Here is a 20,719-nt window from a genome sequence, read left to right as displayed (position 1 = left end):
TTGCCTCCTAATCCGTCTTTTGTTCGCACGAGGCGTGGCGTGGACATTCTGTTTTGAAATCGACAAGCCTTAATTGTCTTTGATCAAAGTTACTCTGTACAATGTACTTGAAAGTCTGTGGTGTAGGGGTCATTGAGACACCTTCCTTGCAAGACACAGTGCGATGCGTGAAAAAAAAGAAAAAAGATTAGTGCTTGTTCATTAATTTTCTATGCCACCACGCCAATGTGCTGAATACGCATTGTATCACGTTATGTGCACCATCTTGTTGATGAACCCTATGAATTTGTTTAATCCAATCGTTGCTGACCGTAAAAGAGAGGTGGAGATTAGAAGTCACGAACTGCCAGCCGCATGACAGAAATGTACCAAGCAAGCAAACAAGCAAGCACCAGTGAATGCCGTTTACAAACGTAAAAACTTGAACTGTTAATAGCAAAATCGACTGAAATCGTGTTTAGACTAAGTAAGAAGCTAAAGGGCCTACTCGTACATTAATAATGCAGAGATCAGTTACATGATTTCTAACAGAAAGAAAACTCGCCTTTTAAAATGCAAGGTAAAACTCGCTCCACATCACAATAGGGCAACGAGTAAGTTCAGATTGTCTTTATTCACTTACTGTTGTCAAATCACTACCCTGATTCAATTTTGGCTAGTCCGCAAAAAAATTGACTAAAAAAACATTACAACATATTAGTGTGCCTTAGTTATTTTAGTAATAGTATTGTCCAGCTTGTGTACCAGCAGCACGATTATAAAGATTCTCGAGTACTACGTGTTTATGTACTGAGCTACTGTACGCGATGTATACATGTTTGTGGATTTACAGATCAGCAGTTGCGATCTTAACAAATTTAATTTGTAGAGGGAGACAAAGTGAAGAAACTCGCATCTGAACCTTCACCCCTCTGAATGATATCTTGGGTATATTCAGTTATTGTTTACTATAAAACATAGTCATGTGTTATTTTTCAGGTTTTTTCATGTTATTTATTGGATTCTAAACATCTTAACTATTCGAGTTTCTTTTCCCCTGACTGATATCACAAAGTCTGCCATAACGATGTTCGCTAAACAGTTTACGTTCCATACGAAGAAATCATGTCTTTTAAACGAGGAAAAAACAAAAACAAAACAAAAAACAAAAAAGAACGAATGTTGATAGCCAAATAACTTCACAGTTCGAAGTGAAGTTCCTTCAACATTTCCAAAGTAATACGTAGTTTTGAGCGTGAAATTGTCAGGATTTTTGCTGTCTAACCGGGTAGTGGCTGCATCACATACTCGTAGTGGATTTGTGTGGGCATACGAGGCCTTTCGTATATTTCTGTGAGTAATCAATCCCCTCCTATACAATTTGTAGTTCAGTAAACATTTAAAATACTCAAGTAAGTACACAATAATAAACTGCTCGATATTTCTACTAACGGTCAAAAGAAAGGCTATAATTAGAATCATGATCTTTGCGATGACAACTCATGAGCTAGTTCTTCGCGTATCCGGGCAATTACCCCCAGAGGGCAATTACCCCTCGGCCAAATACTGGTTAGTGGTAAGGTTAGAGTAAAGATTAGGGTTAGGGTTAGGTTTAGGGTTAGGAGCTTGAATTAGGGTTAGGGTTAGGTTCAGGATTAGGGTTAGGATTAGGGCCAGGGAAAGGGTGCGGGGTAATTGCCCAGGGGGTAATTGCCCTAGACCCAGTTCTTCGATCGATATTTCCAGGCTATTTACACGCGGTTTATTCCAGTGCGCGCATTCTTTCGTCTGGCACCTTGGGTCTGGCACCTGGTTTTGTGGAAATTTTCCACAAGGAGGGGAGAGGGGTGGGGTGTCAAGTTTCTCGGAATGCCAGAGAGTGCATACACAATCTCTTTGCTTCAGTTACTGTTGTGTTTTTCCCCTTTGCTGGCAATGAACGTCTAGATTTAACTTTACGAAGGTTGCTAGCACGTGGTTCTTTTTGTTGTGAGGTGCATGTATTTTTTTTTTCATCATTCATGGACCGGAAGGGAAAGAAGTATGTTCAGCAAGCTGTCTTTTACACTCGCATTAGTAATAACTTATCATCACCATCACTCGGATCACTCAGCCTTTTTCTATAAACAATCAGAAACATGACCAACATCATCATCAATCAAAGATTATTCCTTCCGCCTATATTTCTTTTCTGAATTATCCTCCACTGCTCGCTTTAATGATTAACAAAAGATCGTAACTGTTCGTTACTTTGAAAGTTTGCAATTTCCGAAGTCTCGTTATTCGAAAAAAAAATAAAAGCAACAACAAAATTGTGTTGCTGTTTTGAAGATTCGTCAATTCAAAAACGAAGGAAGGTTTGGTTTTCTAAATGCTGCTAATCCGAAAACAAAACAAATTTTTGACCACGTTATTCGTTTTCAGATTAACGAACTGTATTTCTCATTTTCAGATTAACGAACCTTCGGAATGTCACAAAATGTTCGGATTAACAAACACTAGTACACTTTCAGATTACTGTAGTAACAAACATGGAATTTGCGTTTTTCGGATACTGAAGAACGAGCCATCGGAATATAAATACACCTACTCTCTAAAAAAAATCGAGTGAAAATTTTCACTCTGAAAAGAGTGAATACAAAAAAGAGTGAATTTCGAGTGAAATTGGAGTGAATTTTGAGTGAAAATGCTCATTTTCACTCATTTTGGAGTGACGTCAGGGATCACTCCAAAATCTTCGAGTGATCCCTGACGTCACTCCAAAATGAGTGAAAATGAGCATTTTCACTCAAAATTCACTCCAATTTCACTGGAAATTCACTCTTTTTTGTATTCACTCTTTTTAGAGTGAAAATTTTCACTCGATTTTTTTAAAGAGAGTAGTATCATCACACCTGACTCTTTTTGGAATAATAACCACCACGCAAAGAAATTAACAATGTCAAACTGAGAAACTGATTTCTTGCCTCAAAATTTTCCCTGATGCCGTCTATATATTTCTTTTCTGAATTACCCTTCCCCCTCCACTGCTCGACTGAAAAACAAACAAACAAAACAAAAGATGAAGTTACAGTTCGTTACTTAAAGTTCGTTATTCCGAAGGCTAAGATTCGGAGGAACGAACCAATGGAATAAGTACATGACTCTTTCCAGAATACAAACATCACGCAAAAAAAAATTAACGATATCAAACTGAGAATTTCACTTACTTGTATTTCTTGCCTCAAGATTTTCACTCCCATCTACATTAATTTTCTGAATTACCCCCCCCCCCCCATCCCCTAATCGACTGAAAAAATAAAAAATAAACATAGTTACAGTCATTCCGAAGGCTCGTAAATCCCAAATTGACGAAGGGGGGGGGGGGGAGTTTCGTTTTTTGAAGAATCGTCGACTCGAAAACGAAACGGGGGTCGATATTCTCAACGTTGTTAATCTCAAAAGATAAATGAATAAATAAACAAATAGATAGATAGATAGATAGATAGATAAATAAATAAATAAATACATTTTCGTGCCGGATTAAGAGATTTCAGACTAAGGCACCTTCGGAATAATCCCACACACTGTTAGTTAGTTAAAAGTTGATGCCTATTTAGGTGGTCAAAACTTACGTTTGAAATGAGAAAGTGGGAGCATTTGCAGACATTTAAAACATCCGACATTAACGTTTTAGCACTATAAAGAGCCGAAAGTTACCGTTATTCATTTCCGATTGTAAGAGCAATCATGCAACATTTACTAGTATTTTAGCACCTTACGGAGCCGAATGTTACCGTTAATCATTTTCAAATGTAAAAGCAAACTACCGACATTCATTTTAGCATCTTAGGGAGCTGAATGTTATCCTTATTCATTTCCGAACGTGAAAGCAAACATCCGCTATCTATTTTAGCATCTAACTGAGCCGATTGATACCGTTAATCATTTCCAAATGTAAAAGCAATAATCTCTTATTATTTTAGCATCGTACGGAGCAGAATATTACTGGTATTCATTTCCAAATTTAAAAGCAAACATCCGACATTTATTTCATTATCATACGGAGCCGAATGCTGCTGTCCACTTCCGACAATGAAATGAATCATCTGACAATATTATTTTAGCATCGTACGAAGCCGAATAGTAGGGCCTACTGTTGTTCATTTTCAACGTCAATGCAGATATCAGACATTTACTTTCCCATCAAACGCAGCTGAATGTTACTGTTATTCATTTCGAAATGTAAAAGCAAATATCCAACATTTATTTTAGCATCGTATGGAGCAGAATGTTGCTTCTATTCACTTCCGAACGTAAAAGCAATCATCTGACATTTATTTCAGCATCTTCCGGAGCCGAATGTCATTGATATTTACTTTCGAAAGTAAAAGCAAACATCCGACATTCATTTGATCATAGTACGGAATTGAATATTATTGTTATTCATTTCCAAACGTCAAAGGGATCATTCGACATTTATTTTAGCATCTTCCGGAGCTGAATGTTATTGATATTTACTTTCGAACATTAAAGCAAACATCCGGCATTTATTTCACCATCACACGGAGTTGAATATTATTGGTATTCATTTCCAAACGTCAAAGGGATCATTCAACATTTACTTTAGCATCTGCCAGAGCTGAATGTTATCGCTAATTTACTTTCGAACGTTAAAGTAAACATCCGGCATTTATAGCATCTTCCGGAGCTGAATGTTATTGCTATTTACTTTCAAACATAAAAGCAAACATCAGACAGTTATTTTATCATCGTATACGGAGTTGAATATAATTGTTATTCATTTCCGAACGTCAAAGCAAACATCAATTTTAATGAATCAATGTTACTGTTATTCATTTCGAAATTTAAAAAGCAGACATCCGACAATTATTTTAGCATCGTATGGAGCAGAATATTACTGCTATTCGCTTCCGAACGTAAAAGCAATCATGTGATAGTTATTTTAGCATCTTCTGGAGCCGAATGCTGCTATTTACTTTCGAAAGTAAAAGCAAACATGCGGCGTTTATTTTATCATCGTACGGAGTTGAATATTATTGTTAATCATTTCCGAACGTCAAAGCAAACATTCGACATTTATTTCAGCATCTTCCGGAGCCAAATGTTATCCTTATGCATTTCCGATCGCAAAATCAAATATCTGACATCAATTTTAGCACCGTATGGAGCTGAATCTTACCGTTATTCATTTCCAAAAGTACAAAACAAATATCCGACGTTTTAGTATCATACGAATATTACCATTATTCATTTCCAAAATTAAAATGAAACATCCGACATTAATTTTAGCATCTTGCGGAGCCGATTGTTGCCGCTGTTCATTTCCAAAAGTAACGGCAAACATCTTACTTTTTCCTCCGGGAGAAATAGGACGACTTCGTAATACACCGTATTTAGTTCTTGAGTCACTTGACTGATAAAAAAAGATCTCACCTCATGCATGCAAAATTTTACATGTATGGAGCTGCCTAATTAAGGTATACATTCGCGTATGAGTGTAGACCTACATGTGTTTTCATAAACCCTCTTCGATCGCTACTTTTAAAGTGTTCCCCGTTCAGTGAGATCACACCCCATAATTACGTTTACTTTTCACCATCTTATAGCCAAACGAAACGCAAATCAACTCATAACCAATGTTGAGACAAAGGAAAGCGTCGGGACACGTCGCTCATCGTCGGGCTATCACGAGCATCATTTGTAATCAGGAGAGGTGCGTCTGGACACGTCGCTCGCTATTCAATTTGAGCACTGGCCGTGACCATTCAGAAATCTCGCTACAGCTCAAGCGCCATGTCCCGAAACGCAAAACGAACACTTGCGTGAGCGGAGGTCACGCAACATAAAAATAATCAACAGCTTCTTTTGAGGGTGTCGGCAAGTGTCAGCAAGCGTCGGCAAGCGTCGCGGTATCATCAAAATGATGGCGCGTAGTGCTTTGACCGACGCTTAGCGACGGAGTAAAAACATACTGCGACGCACTTCATTGTTCTCGCAATATGTCCCCGTCGCTGAGTGTCGCTCTCCGTCGCTCGCAGTCCCTAGTTTACCAGGTGCGCCTTAGTATATATGTGTGTGTGGGGGGGGGGGATAGGAAAATATAACATGATAACAACACATACACCAGACAGAAATTTATATCTGTGGGAAAGTAATGGATGATGGACTTGGGAGAATATATATTGTAAATCAAGACTACAAATGACTTAGTGGAATGCATTCAGATGACATATGATATCCCACCAGTTTGAGTATCTTTGACATGACATGAAATATGACACACTCGTTTCTTGGTCCTCCTAATTTGGAAGAGCACATCAATAATGGGGCCCAAATTTGATCCCCAAGATTCTCAGCTAGTAATTTTCTCTTCAGAATCAGAATGATCAAAGTGACAGAAATGTTTGAGGCGTCGCTAACAAGGAATTCGGAGAAGGAGAGCTGATTGTGCTGTTTGTATTTCTGACTTATGTCAGGAAGTGTCAGGATAAACGCCAGAGTGAAAAGTGATGTTATCCACCTGTCTGCCGAATCTGCCTTCATATTTGTTCTGTTTCTAAAAGATGAATATCATGTTTGGTTTGTTTCAGACATCACAGTTTTACTGTATCTTAATTTCTCATTCATTTGTGTTTACTCACACTGTTTATTGTTATTATTATTATTATTAGTAGTAGTAGTAGTAGTAGTATTATTACTGTTGTTGTTGTTGTTGTTATTATTATTATCATTATTATTATCATTATTACTATCATTAACTGCGCGCTTAGAAAACATCCATATTAAGCACCTTATACATGTATTGTATTATCATTATTATTTCTATTTTATTTTATTTTATTTTTTACAAAATACTGGCTCCAAGTGTCATTCACACAATGGCTCATGTATAGAGTGTGATAATGAACAAATAGTAAAAGTGTATATATGTATGCCAAAGTAGAAAAGACTGGATCCAGCTTCAAATACAAGGATTACTATATGCCATATATTTCACAGGGTTTTTAATTCCACAAAGTTTATGAGTCGGGTGCTGTTTACGAATTTAGTGACTTACGAATTAAGATTATTAATTGCGATCCCAACATGAATGCAATTGCACGCTTAATTATAGGACCGCTGTGCAATACGCAGTACATTTCATAAACAAAGTGTGTAGTAATGCTGGTTAGAAGGCCTAATCATATGGCCCTTTCATGCTAGTCATTCGGGAGATTCAATAGGGAATCCAATGGGTATACACCTAAGAAGATTCTGTTTATGCTAGCCAATGAGCTCCTGGTTTAATTTCTATAATCTGCTCTTCTGCAGCGAAGGTATGTCTCAGCACATGTGTGAAATTTAAGTTTCCTGCTCATAAAATGTTGTTGTCATAGAGCATAAAAAAACCCAAGCATTTGTGACATGAAACTTTCTTGAATTGGAATTCACCCAGGTGCTCCTGGGAGTTCGTGGGGACATCCATGAGTTTACCAGGGAGTCCGGATTCACAAAAATAATTAGACTGGTTTAATATGGTATCTACATCACTTTATATAGGATCAGGAGAAACAATTCCTTGCTGTAGGCCTACGTATAAACTACTGTAAAACATGATATTTTTAGCAGCATGAAATTTTCGCGAATTGGAGCCGACGGCCATTTTCACGGCATGAAATGTTCGTGAAATGCCTCTGGCATTCAATGCATATAGTGTAGACAAGAGCCTTTGCTTACAGTTTAATTTCTCGAATCATGGCTCCTGCGAAATTCGCGAAATTAAAATGCACGTGAACGTTCCTCGTTTTACAGTACTATGAAGAAGACTGAGTAATACTAATTTTGCTAGTCCAAATCAGTAAAAATATGAGGAGAGTTGCTTATGTAAATTATCCACAGTATACTGCAGCCATCAGTTTTCTTTAAAAAATACCATTTCCCCAATATAAATACCATTTCTGAAGCTACGTGGGGCTTTAAGGCTTTAAAGGGAAAAAAAGTATGTTCACAGGAGATCATACTTGTCACAGCTGACTGCGGTTCCTTATCAACAATCAGCGCAAACCAGTGGGACTGAAGCCACATCAGTGTGTGTCCTTGTCAATAGTATCATGAACTAGTCTGGAACTCCAGGCAGAAATACAAACAAATGACTCTTACAATTTACAAAACAATCAGGGGGGATGAGACCCCAAACAACAGGGACCATTTACATTGGTGGCAAGAATCAAGGTTTTTTCACACATTCAAGACTTTCATCAGAAATTGCTCAGTAACCATCAGATTTCAAGCCAATGATAGAAATGGGTCGAAATCTCCATTTTATTACTCAGAATTCAGGATGAATACAGGCTAATTCATTGAAAACTGTGCACCTCTTGTGCCATCATCACCAGTGAAATGATGTCACAGAAATTACAAACCTTTATAAACTTTGGAAATTAATTCTATCTAGGGAGAATATGTGTAATAAAGTAATAGCTTTTTCTTGTGCATTTGACGTCAATAAAGGGGATCCCATTAGTCCAACATTTCATAGATCTTCACAATCTCACCAGTAGAGAGCTTACACCCCCGAGAAAATACATGTACTTCTTTGCAGACCACTTTTTAAATTAGAAAAACAAACTTCAATTCAGCAGTTCCAGCTTGTGCTTCTTTTTTCTTTCTCTTTTTTTTTTCTTCTTCAATTTTGTTTGACTTAGGCTTTTTAGTCTTTCTTTTTGCTGATGACTGTTTTTGTTCCGGGAATGAGGTATGTACTGTCACGGAATTTGGAACACATGTTTTTGAAGCTCCTTGATACTGTTACTACTCCTTGATACTGTTACTACTCCCTTATCTGGCACCATGCGCAGAGATTCCACTCTGCTCAGTAAACGAACTTCCTCCTATCTCAATTAGGGTTTCAAGGACAAAGAGTTTACTCTTGTAAAACAAAGAAACAACATCAGGTGCAATCCGTTGCAGTTGTATCCTTTTCTGCACTTAGTTTTGCAAAGAATGGTAAACTTCCCAAGAGCATGCAGGAGATAGTAGGAGAATTACTAGGAAGCTTGGGGGAAAGTTCCGCTGGTAAATTTTTGAGAAGTTTACAGTGAGACTGTAGTGAGAGTTAATATGAATGCACCTATGGTCTCCTCCATTCCACTTGATTTAGCTCATGTGATGCTATCTATGGATGGGGACTCCACTAGATCATAACAATGCCCAAGACTAGCCTGTGCTTTCAGACCCATTTGCAAATCTGTACAGGCCCTACTGCCTTTGCAGACTTATTTTATCTTGTTACAGTGGAACCAATCTCAGTGACTGATGCAGAGGGGGGTGCACCGGGCGCGCGCCCCCTCTTTATTTTTTGTAAGAACAAAAGAAATGAGAAAAAAATGGGGAGGGGGGAGGTGTGTGACCCCTTTAATTTTGTAAAGGCGCCTCCCCTTTATGGAATTACTGGATCCACCCCTGAATCTCACATCAAGATAAGAGAAAGCCGTTACAAATTTATTTCATTCATTTCATCCTTGATAAGATGATGAGCGTGAAGATATCAGAATTCCATGTGTTTCTTTGATTGACTTCAATTGTTGCATCCAATGTTTTATAAGGCATTTCTCTTTAATTCTGCCTTCATCATTGACACCTTGTTTTTGTTATTTTGTGTTCATTTCTTATTACTTTGTTTACATCCATTTCCAACAAAAATGCAGTTACTGTAAGATATTTACACATTCATAGTTTTACATCGCAGAAAAAGGAAAACACTATGAATGTGTCAAATGTATTAAAACAAAGCTAGTTTATGATGTCAAAAAAATTTGAGTTGGTTGTCCCGAAAGGGTTCAAATACAGGAAGGAGACCCGATGTGTAATTAGCATGGAAACTTCATATGATCCAGGCCTTTTTATCTCTTCCTTTTATTCCAAGTGATCTTGGTCTACACTTGGTCAACATAACATCCCCTCCCCCCCCCCCAACTCCAGCGCAGGTCTGTAGATTCCAGACTAGCCAAGCTGATGAGGAATCTCCCTGAGCGGTGGTAGATGTCATCCACGGTGGAGTAAATTCGGGATGACATGCCGATACAGCTGCGAAATGTTAGCGATGGGGATAAGGAAAGAGAAAAGAGGGAGAGAGGAAAAATCGGGTACAAACAAGCTGACAAACCACCAGCAGAGAGGACTTTCCCACGCTCCTCTGCTCTTCCCCTCAGAGGAACCCAATGTTCATCTCCGCACATCATCTCTGCATTCTTCATTCCTGCTTGCCTCATTCCTCCCTCTTGAACGACTAGTCTTGTTGGGTCAGACCATCAGTGATTAAAGTTCCAGATGCGCAGAAGACTCCTTCCCCCACTCCCCTCAGGTCCAAGTGTTATTCCAATAGCATGACCCAGTGATGTCATTAGCAGTTGTGAAGAAGAAAAAAAAATATGCGGAAATCCAAATCAAAACAATCAATCTGTGATAGGTTATAGAGAAAGTTTTTTTTTTTCTTTTATTCAAAGTGTTCATTTAGCAGAGAAAATATGTCTGAGTGTTTGTTGACTTCTATTGTTTGACTTGCCTGCAGGTACAAGATAAAAGATAATGACTTTATTTTTCTTTTTCTTTTTTGTTCTATGATGCAAGCACGCTCCATTTGGTAGGAGTGTATGTGTGGAACATTGAACGCTATAGTCTGACACACAATCTTAATTTATTCATGCAAGACAATAACTGTGGTGTTTCATTTATAAAGAAACATGTTGTACTTTATGCAAAATATATATGGATGACAAGTGTAAGCCTAGACTTTTACATGAGTTGCCATGATGAAACTGGTTGTCTAAACTGATATAATGTATTTAATTTTTTTTTTTTTTTTTTGGGGGGGGTCTACATTGCAATTTAGTGCATCTCCTTTACTTAATTATAAGAACTATTATAATCAGCGACCCAGAGAGAATGCTAGTATGTAAATGACTGTGAATACAAGACTAAATTTGCCATTATCATGGTACTCCTTCCATACCAGAAATGGGCAGAATGAGACAGATGAGATAGTGCCTGATTGATTTATGACCAGAGTGAATTGTGAAGTAAGATCATAAATCCTGTGGCAAACAAGAGGGGTCAATTTTTAAATTATCATTTTCCCTAATATGCTGGAGTATAGTTTCATTTTTGACTGGCTTTATTCTTTGCTTTGTTTTTGTTTTGGCTGGCATCGAAATATTTCCCCTGAACTCTTGAGGAAAATTAAAGCTCTTATGACAAAGAGTTTGCTAAAAACAAAAGTTTTTTAATGAAATGCAGGTACAGTGCACTTATATTGAACACAGTTATAACGAAATTCCAGTCAACATGAAATAAAAATTCAGGCCGCAACATTATCCTCTCTATGTTTTTTATTGTTTATTTGTTCGGCTATAACGAAATTTTGATATAGTGAAAGAAAATTGCTGGTCCCAAGTCAAGTGTATTACCAAAGTTTTCTCTCTACAAACAGACAAACTAACAAAGCAGCATATACTCTTGTGACAAAACTGTGTTTATTCCTTGCATGCTGAAATTTGTTTGCAGTTTTATGTTCTGATCGATAGAACATGAACTCAGCTTCTATCAAAAGCCAAGGGCGCAGGGTATAGAATTTACTACTGTTTTTGAAATGTAGTAACATTTTTTTGTCTAATGCAATATGTTTTATAGCCATACCAGATATAACATTGATTATATGCATCTTCCCCCACCATGCAAAATTTTTGTCAGATCATCAATAAAAAATCATTACACAGTATGTTATACATTATATTAGAACATATTGTTAAATGAAAAAAGCTGTCTGCATTTCTAACGTAAAACTCAATATGAATGTCTGTGGGATATATCTCAATCAAGCTTACCTACATCACTCTCAGTCTCAATCAGCTGTTTCAAGGTTTGTTTCACGCAAGGGTGTTTCCCCCCAGTCATTTACCCAAGGGAACTAGATCTGTCCTATACAAGAGCCTAGTACAAAGTCTTTAGAGAATTTAGAATCTTGTAGAATGTGTTTGATAATGACATATTATTCGTAACATTCCAAAGGCCCAGAGCATTGCAGGAATAGGTGTGGGGTGTGCAGCATTAGTCGTTATTGTATGACTCATGAACATATGACCTGGCAAGGTGGTATGCTTAGGGCAGATGAATCTGACAGTTGTCAAGGAGAGGGGGTGTCCCTGCAGTCATCAGCCTGTCTCTTCATGGATAGAGCCAAAGCAAAAGAACCACTTGCTTCCAAACAAACCACCCATCAGAGATTATCCTGCCGCTGGTGGCCCCATGCCACATGCCCTCATGTGAGGCCAAGATTTAATGCCGTTTGCCAGAGAGAGGTGCTATCAAACATAATGTGTGTTTTAAAGTAGCAATGGCTGGAAACTCATGCCAAGAAACTCTTGTCAGGCAAAAATTCAGCACTAGTTTATCCGTGCAAAATTGGTGTACACTTTACGAAGAAAAGGCAAATGCTTGAAAGGTTTTAACTTTGATAGAAAATGCTGAAAGCCTACTGTAACAAGACTTTATTCTGAAAGTCATCCGTTTGGACATGGCTTTTTTTTTTTTTATTCCATATTCATTTGATGTAAAATCCCTTCAAACATTTTTATCTCTGATGGTTGGAGAAATGTAGTCCATTGGCTCAGAAGATTGGACTTTCTACATTCCTTTTCCTGAAAAGGCCATGGTCAGTGTACCTTACTGTACTGGCAATCTGGGAGCATTCAGTCGCAGGACAGACAGAGTTTAGCGACCCTCCTTATACAAGGGGAGGGGGAGTATTTTTTAACATGACACAGCTGTTTTCCTTGTTCTGTGATGTACTGCAACTGCCTCAGTATTACGATGATTGCTCCTTGTGCTAATCAGAGGGGATTATCAACTATGTGGATAAAAATCACTTGAGGACTATTTTTGGTGCTGTAAAGTCTGAGATGCCAATCTTTTTTTCTGCTGGATGCTCAGTGTTTATCCTTTTATCTCCACTTGCCATCTCTGGATTTGCATCTCTCTTCCTAGCACGTTGGCCGAATATCAGCCACTAGTTTACAGTAGCGTTTATTTTGTTTTCTCAGTTCGGGTTTCATGAGATAAAGGGGAAAACTTTCATGGGAAGTTGATACTGATAGAAGGGAATCCATTTGAAAGACAGAGCAATTTTGAATTGAAGAAAGAATTGAAACTTGCTCAATGAAATTCCGGAGTAAAATTTGATAACTATTTAACAGCAGAGTTGTGATCATTTAAATATACGTCAGTAGAAATGGTATTCTACAGACATTTGTGAAAAGCAGCTCTGATCACATGATTATGACATCACTGTGGTTGTACATACAGTCTATTATCTATATGTCACTGATGTGGCTTCATACATTTGATACCATATAGGGCTTTTTACACTTGTGTTTCTTAACCCCGGACTTTCTCTGACCCAGGACTATCGTTAGTCCCTTACCAATTTTTTCAGCTTTTTACACTCGCCAATTAGTCCCGTACTATCTCTTGTCCGGGGCTAAGGAGAAAACTGACCTTTTTACACTCGTATTTCTTAGCCCCGGACTTTCCAAACCACATGAATATTCATAATTACGCTGTGTACTGTACACGTACACGCACGCACCGGCAGCACTTGATTACCTCGTTTCTGATTGGTCAGTGAGGGTCGGACTTCGTCTCCGTCGCTTAGCCCAGGATTATTTTTTCGTTCTGTTTACACTCACTTGCTTGGCACCGCAATTGCGGTGCTAGCACCGCAATTGCGGTGCTAACCCCTGCTATTTTGCAGGGCCAGATAGTACCGTACTATCGGTGGGGCTAGCCCACTTTGGCAAAAACGAGTGTAAACAGAAAGTGGGCTAAGGATAGTCCCGTACCAACGGTGGGGCTAAGGCCCCCCCTTAGCCCCACCGTTGGTCCGGGGCTAAGCAAAAATTTACAAGTGTAAAAAGCCCTTATGTTCAGCATCAGACGTTGTGTGCGAATTCAGCTTCAAATTTGTCGCATGTCAGATTAGAAAAAAAAAAGCAACTTGTATTGATCATATGAATGATAACAATGTGATAATGTTACAATGATAATGATAATAGTACCAGTTATTAAAATTATGATGACAATGGTGATTATAATAGAAATAATAATGATGATCTGATGATAATGATATTGAAAATGATAGTAGCAATGATAATAGTAATGATGAATACTTGTAAGAGCAGTGCTGTAAATGCACAGTCAAATTACAAGAACAAACTAACAGTAAAGAAGGGCATATCATAGGATAAAGATATGATATCGATGTTTCTGCGTAGTAAGCAGACTGTTTACTTTTAGCTGTCTTTTGCCATTTATTAATTGTTCCTAAAACCACACAAGAGTTAGTATATCATTCTATCCTCTGTTTGGTTTAAAAACACATCAATGCCTGTGAGTGTGAAGCACGTAGTAACGCGGTGGTTGAGGGTGTTTGGGTTGTGGGGGGGAGGGGAGGGATTCTCTGCCACTGCTCAGTAAGCACTTTCCTTCCCTCAAGCCTCAATGAGTGCTTTCACATTGATAAGAAACTCGTTTGTAATCACGTTTCCAACACATGCCTCTGAATGTGTTCAGAGTTACCAAGTTTCCACGCTCAGAAATGAGTCTCCTTGTTAACTGATTACAAACCCAATGGTCTGTCGGTCAAGCACATATAGCTCTGGGAAAATGATGAACAAATATGAAATGCACCATGATGGAAAGTGAGTACAAGGCCAAACTTTAGCTGCATTGCTGTAGAGTAATGTTTCAAAAGTAAGACCATACTGATTACATACACATACTGAGACGTCTGAGAACTGAGCAAATTTGCCTGGGAAATCTGATCTGGATCATGGTTAGCCAATCATGACTTGAAAATGTGTTTGGGAAATATTCTACAAAAAGCAAAACTAAACAACATGAACAACAACAAAACAAAGATACAACTGAATACTTGATTGGCATGATATATTTTCAGGAGCAGTTTATAAGTTCTTTGTAGGTGTGAAAGCCCTCCAGATATCTCTCATCGTCGGCCATGAGTCAGCTCTGATGGCATGTCCCTTTCTCCTTTCCTCCTTCCCCCCTTGTCCCCTCCTCCTCCCCCTGATGATGATGATGATATTATCACCATATTTACTCTGACATCAAGTGTTGAAAACTGCTTCTAGATTGACAGCCTTTCTTGGATATACCCTGGAGATTACAACCTCCTCCACCCCCTTCCCCCCCCCAAAAAAAAAAAAAAAAACCCACAGGTAAACAATTGGTGTAACATGATTCATTATGATATGTTCCTTAAATGCAATCTTATTCTTTTTTTTAAATCAATTTGAAAACCACATTGTGCAGTAATTTCTACATACTGAAGTAATAGCTAAAGAGAAAGTTCTGTTAATTGTGTATGATAATTGTGTATCTTTATAATTGTGTATGATTTGAATGAAAACATCTCATGAATGTTACATAACTTTTCACCTCTAAAAGTGGTATACACTGTTCTTTCCATTTCTAATTGCATCCATTTAAACTATATGTGATTAGCTGTGGAGAGAACTGTATACATTGTATCTCCAGAAGGGAGGGAAGCTGGGTGAAATTAGATCAAGAGTACAATTCATCGATTATATTGTTTATATAATTCCCCTCCCCCAAAAATTATTTTGGGCTGATATTCCATAGATCCCTTCGTGGATAGTTTGTCACTTTTAGTATGTTGTGCTTTGCACTGTTCAAAGAATTATACATACTGTGAATCTACTCTGCTCATTTAGGAGAAGCCATTTTTGTTGACTCTCTTCCATTTATCGAGTTCGGGTAAATTGGCATATGATTTAGGGTTATTTGACATATCAAATGGCGTGAAATAGATGATGCCTCTTGATGCAGTGTAACATTGCTGTGTGTGCACGCAGATATTTTTTGTACTGTTATAAAGGGAACTCTGATGATTCAACCAAGTGGGCCATGGAGGATATGCAAACCCAATAATTAGTCACTTATGGTATTTTTTTTATTTCAGTTTTTTTTTATTTCAGTTGTTATTTCAGTTGTTATTTCAGTTGTTTACTGAAAAATACTGTATAATCTTATTTTATGTTTCTGTGTATCTACATTGCTCAATGCAATCACCTATGTGTATCTATTTATGCACTGTTATCGCTTTATTTCACTGCACTTGTTATTCTTTGTCTTTGTACTTTTTGAAGTTTGCATTCAAATTGCATCTGATTGAATGCAGAAATAAAAGCAAACAAACAAACAAACAAACAAACTTATGGTATTTTTCCTGCTTTATACATATGTAAACCAGCATTCATGCTTCAGTTGTGTATGCAAAGTACTAATAGAGGCAAAAGAGTGCATAAATGCATAAACCACCAATGAAAAAGCCTTTGCAGTCGTCTCTTCTTCTACAGCGTGGAAATCCATTAGTTGTTGATGCACTGCACAAAACAATCCCAGCAACTAACTGGTCAATGACCGTATCAGCTTCTAAACTTGGGAGGGGGGATCAGCAAGGGATTTGCATGTGGGTTGAGTGAGGGGGGATTTCAGGGGGTACAGGGCACCACCACCACAGGGTGAAGCAAATAACACGGACAGCTGGTAGGCATTGGATCGCTGCCCTCAGTGACTGAAACGTAAACAGTGCCTTGGTGATTGGACCACGTGAGCAAGCGAGGGCAGCCTACAGAAGCAGCAGTAATCTGTCCCAGGGCTGGGAATGATCAGACTCTCAGGGATCTACTCCAATCTATTGTAGTATTTTACTCTCTTTCTCTCTCTCTCTCCCTATTTTTGTTTTCAATGACCATGCTCTTTCTCATCTGTAGCCCTGTAACTCATCACCCTCTGTATCATCTGGAATCCACATTTTTTGTTTCTACCTATTGTTCACTGGCTTTAGATATGACGAGGAATAATCTTGCAATGTGTTTGTAGAACATGTTGTTATGATTCGTTTTAGGAAGGGTGCAATCATCTGCAGAAATGGTAACTTTTTTTCTTTTCTTTTTTAAATATATGACTGCCATGGAAACCCTTTCTTCGTGCTTTGCTTTGAATTGATAACAATGTATACATGAACGATAAGACTCTTTTTACATGATAGTGACAAGTATTTGTGGAAATAAAAAAAAATGAGTTATGTGGCTGATACTGAATCTATAGCTTTGTGATATTAAAAAATGAATGACTGTATCTGTTAGTGACTGTATTGTAATGTTCTCACAATAATCACTTGAAGTTTCTGTATCTCATTCCTCTCAAGAGCACTTACTTGAAGTCTGGACTTTAATTGTGGCTTTGTTGGGTTGATGTGTGCCGAATTGCACTTTTGTGATGCACCTTCAAGTGTATAACAACATATGTGTCTGGCTTTTTGGCTCCATTTCCGGAATAGACCAACACACAAAAATATTTAGGGTTTGTTTAATGTCACTTATTAATTTTCATATGATAAAAAAAAAACAAATTTGAGTGCACTGATTTCTTTTCATGAGAAAAGGCTTGTGAAGTTTCATACTGTGAACCATTTCAGCTCACCTGAAATGAGTAGGATGTGGCATAATAAAAGTTTATTGCCAAACAGTGATGACAAATAGCTTTCAGAAACCAAACCCAAAGTACTGAACAGTGTCTACTTTCATTTCCCATCATTGATCTCAAGAGTCTCTTTTGAGAACATGATGCAAAATTCTCGACAAAAATCATTTTGAGACTACATGTCATTAATTAAATGCTTTTCAACATTGAAAACAAAAATATCTCTGTAACCATGTTCTTACATGTACAAATTCAGATGTTAGTACAGAGTCAGTAGATAGGTATTAACAAGAGCACTGTAAGAATGGAAATTTCTGGGTGTGAACATTTTTGTGCATTTTATGCAACAAGAAACTAACACAAAGATAAAAGCACACATTTTTTTTTAATACCCTTACACAGACATAGTGTGCATGGGGGTATAAAAGAATCAATCTGAGGTCGGATGGCCTGGTGGTCAGTCGATCTGTCGGTTTGTCCATTGCAAAATATTGTAGATCAAACTACTCCCTCATTTTTTGAGCAATTGACCTAAATTTTGGTATGCGTGACCGCTGTCACAGGTAGATGTGCAACACACACCTTTTTCGTCAGTATTGAGTAATGCATTTCCATGGTGGTGGCAAATTTTCACAAAAATCATACCAATATGTGGATCAAACTACTTTCTCAGGTTGCAAGCAATTTAGTAGTTATTTGGTACAATTATTACCATTATTATCATCATTGTTGTTGTTATTGTAATCATCAGTACTATTTTTCTATGATGAATCACTGAAAGAGAGTTACTGGTGTCAAGGGAGCCACAACCAAAGTATGGTGCACACAAAAGTTGTCCAGATATTTATCTGCATTGCTGTGTTTACATTGTGTTTCAGACGGAGCAGATGACGTCTCCACGTTTCAAGGGACAGACCCTGGGCGACAGAGGATCAGAGTCCGATCTGCTGTCCCAAGAAATCCAGCGTCAATACCAACGTCTTTGACAACAACAACAACAACAACAACAACTTCATAGTCATCATCATCATCATCATAAATGGCATCATCATCATCGCTCATCTGTCAATCAAGTCCTGTCTTCTGAATCATGACAACTGTGTTCTTAAAGGACAAGTTCACCTTTATAAACATAAGGATTGAGAGAATGTAGCAATATTAGTAGAACACATCATTGAAAGTTTGAGGAAAATCAGACAATCCGTTCAAAAGTTATGAATTTTTAAAATTTTTGTGCAGCAACCGCTGGATGAGAAGACTACTGCAGTGTAAGAATAACTTGCGTACAACAATATAAGGAAAATATAAAGAGAATTTCACAAAATTCCATCTTTTGAAAAAAGTACACATTCCCCTGACTCGTTACCGACAAATGTTATGGGCAATATTATTCCCCCTGCCTTTAGAAAGAGGCAAGTCAAGAGCTCTTTTATTATGCGAAAAAAGTGAAAATATGTTGAATTTTCTTTTACATTTTCTTTATACTGTTGTACGCATATGACTCACAAGCTGTAGTAGTCTCCTCATCCAACGGTTCCAACACAAAAATTTTAAAAATTCATAACTTTTGCATCGATTGTCCAATTTTCCTCAAACTTTCACTGACGTGTTCTACTAATATTGTTGCATTCTCTCAATCCTTATGTTTATGAAGGTGAACTTGTCCTTTAAAGGATATCTGTCAAGATTAGATCCCTAGTTCATCAATCTTTAGGGTTTCTTTGAAAAGGAGAATGTAACAAGGCTCTGTGCAGCACAAGGGATGAATAAAGCAAATACAACTGTAAGTGCTGTCATGTTACCCTATTAAACATGATCGCTATAGGCTCATTTACATACACCAGGAATATACGATTTTCAAATATCAGTTTTTGCAATAAGATAAAGAAACTAATAAATCTGATTAGTCCAGACAAAATAAATCACTAACTTGTAATGTTGTTTTGCACTTTGAAATGGTCTAGATGTTTGCAACAAAAGACTAGGACATCAGATTTGATGGAAGTGTATATTTAAAATCAATTGTAAATGGGACTTCACTGTGGTAATTTTTGCATCATTTATTAAATGAAACAAATTATGTCTCCCAGAGTATGGAATTGAAGAATGATTTTGATTTTCATCATGTTGGCTTTGCCATTGCTTGGTCATTGCCCATCATGCTGTCGGACTGAAGAATGACAGCGTATTTAACTAAAATTTGCTCTATGACACGAAAAAGAAAAAAATACCTTGAATGCCATATTAATTTCATGTCAGAGTGGGAAAGCGTACTTGTAAAAAAGCAAGAGGGAAAATGGGAGGAAAGGCATGCCTCCCATCAGTTCACCTGCTTGATTAAAAGTTGTGGAACTAAGTTAGATAATCTGTGTGATTTTCCTCATTTGTCACACCTGTCATTTGTGTGTTCATCATTGTCATAAGTTGTATACCATCATTGTCACACCTCATTTGTATACCAATGTCCATTTGTGTACCAATGTCCATATGCATTCCAATATCCTTATGCATTCCAATGTCCATTTGCATAATGATGTCCATTTGTGTATCAGTGTCCATTTATGTCCATTTGCGTACCAATACACAATATCCATTTGTGCATAGCTTTGCAAATATAGCCCTGGCATTCTTCATCATGTCTGCATCGTCACGGTCCAGATAGTGCCTCATATCCGCTACATTCATTGCTTCCATTCACAATCAAATCAAACTCAAAAGACTCTCAAGATGGAGGTTTTACTGGTGTGGTATGATGCTGACAGATGGAACTAAGCTTTGGTGAAAACCTCAAGACTATACCCAAGTGAGTTCAGCAAGTAGTGTTCACATTACACCACCCCTTATTGATGTGTGTGCTGTTGTGGCATAGACATTGCATGAAAAGATGATGCTATCTCTGTGTTTGAGCCATGCAAAATCAGAGCAGACCTGATGATAAAGTATGCTTTTACCTTTGTTTGTTTTCTTTGTTTGTTTGTGTGTTTGTTTTTCATTTTGTTACCTTTCTGCCAACACTGCAGTCAAAGGTAATGTTTGACATCAGCCAGCATCCTTTCTTATATGATTTCATTTGAGTTTTGTTTTATTCTTTTTAGGGTCATGTTGACCAAAGGTGCAAGTGAGCTCACACTGCTGGTGTTTGTGTGGAAACCACCATGTGAACATTTTTCACAACAAT

Source organism: Diadema antillarum, unplaced genomic scaffold, assembly GCF_040938485.1.
Source record: "Diadema antillarum isolate AM-2024a unplaced genomic scaffold, OU_Dant_1.0 seq00000427_RagTag, whole genome shotgun sequence".
Classification (NCBI taxonomy): Eukaryota; Metazoa; Echinodermata; class Echinoidea; order Diadematoida; family Diadematidae; genus Diadema; species Diadema antillarum.
This window is presented reverse-complemented; position numbering follows the sequence as displayed.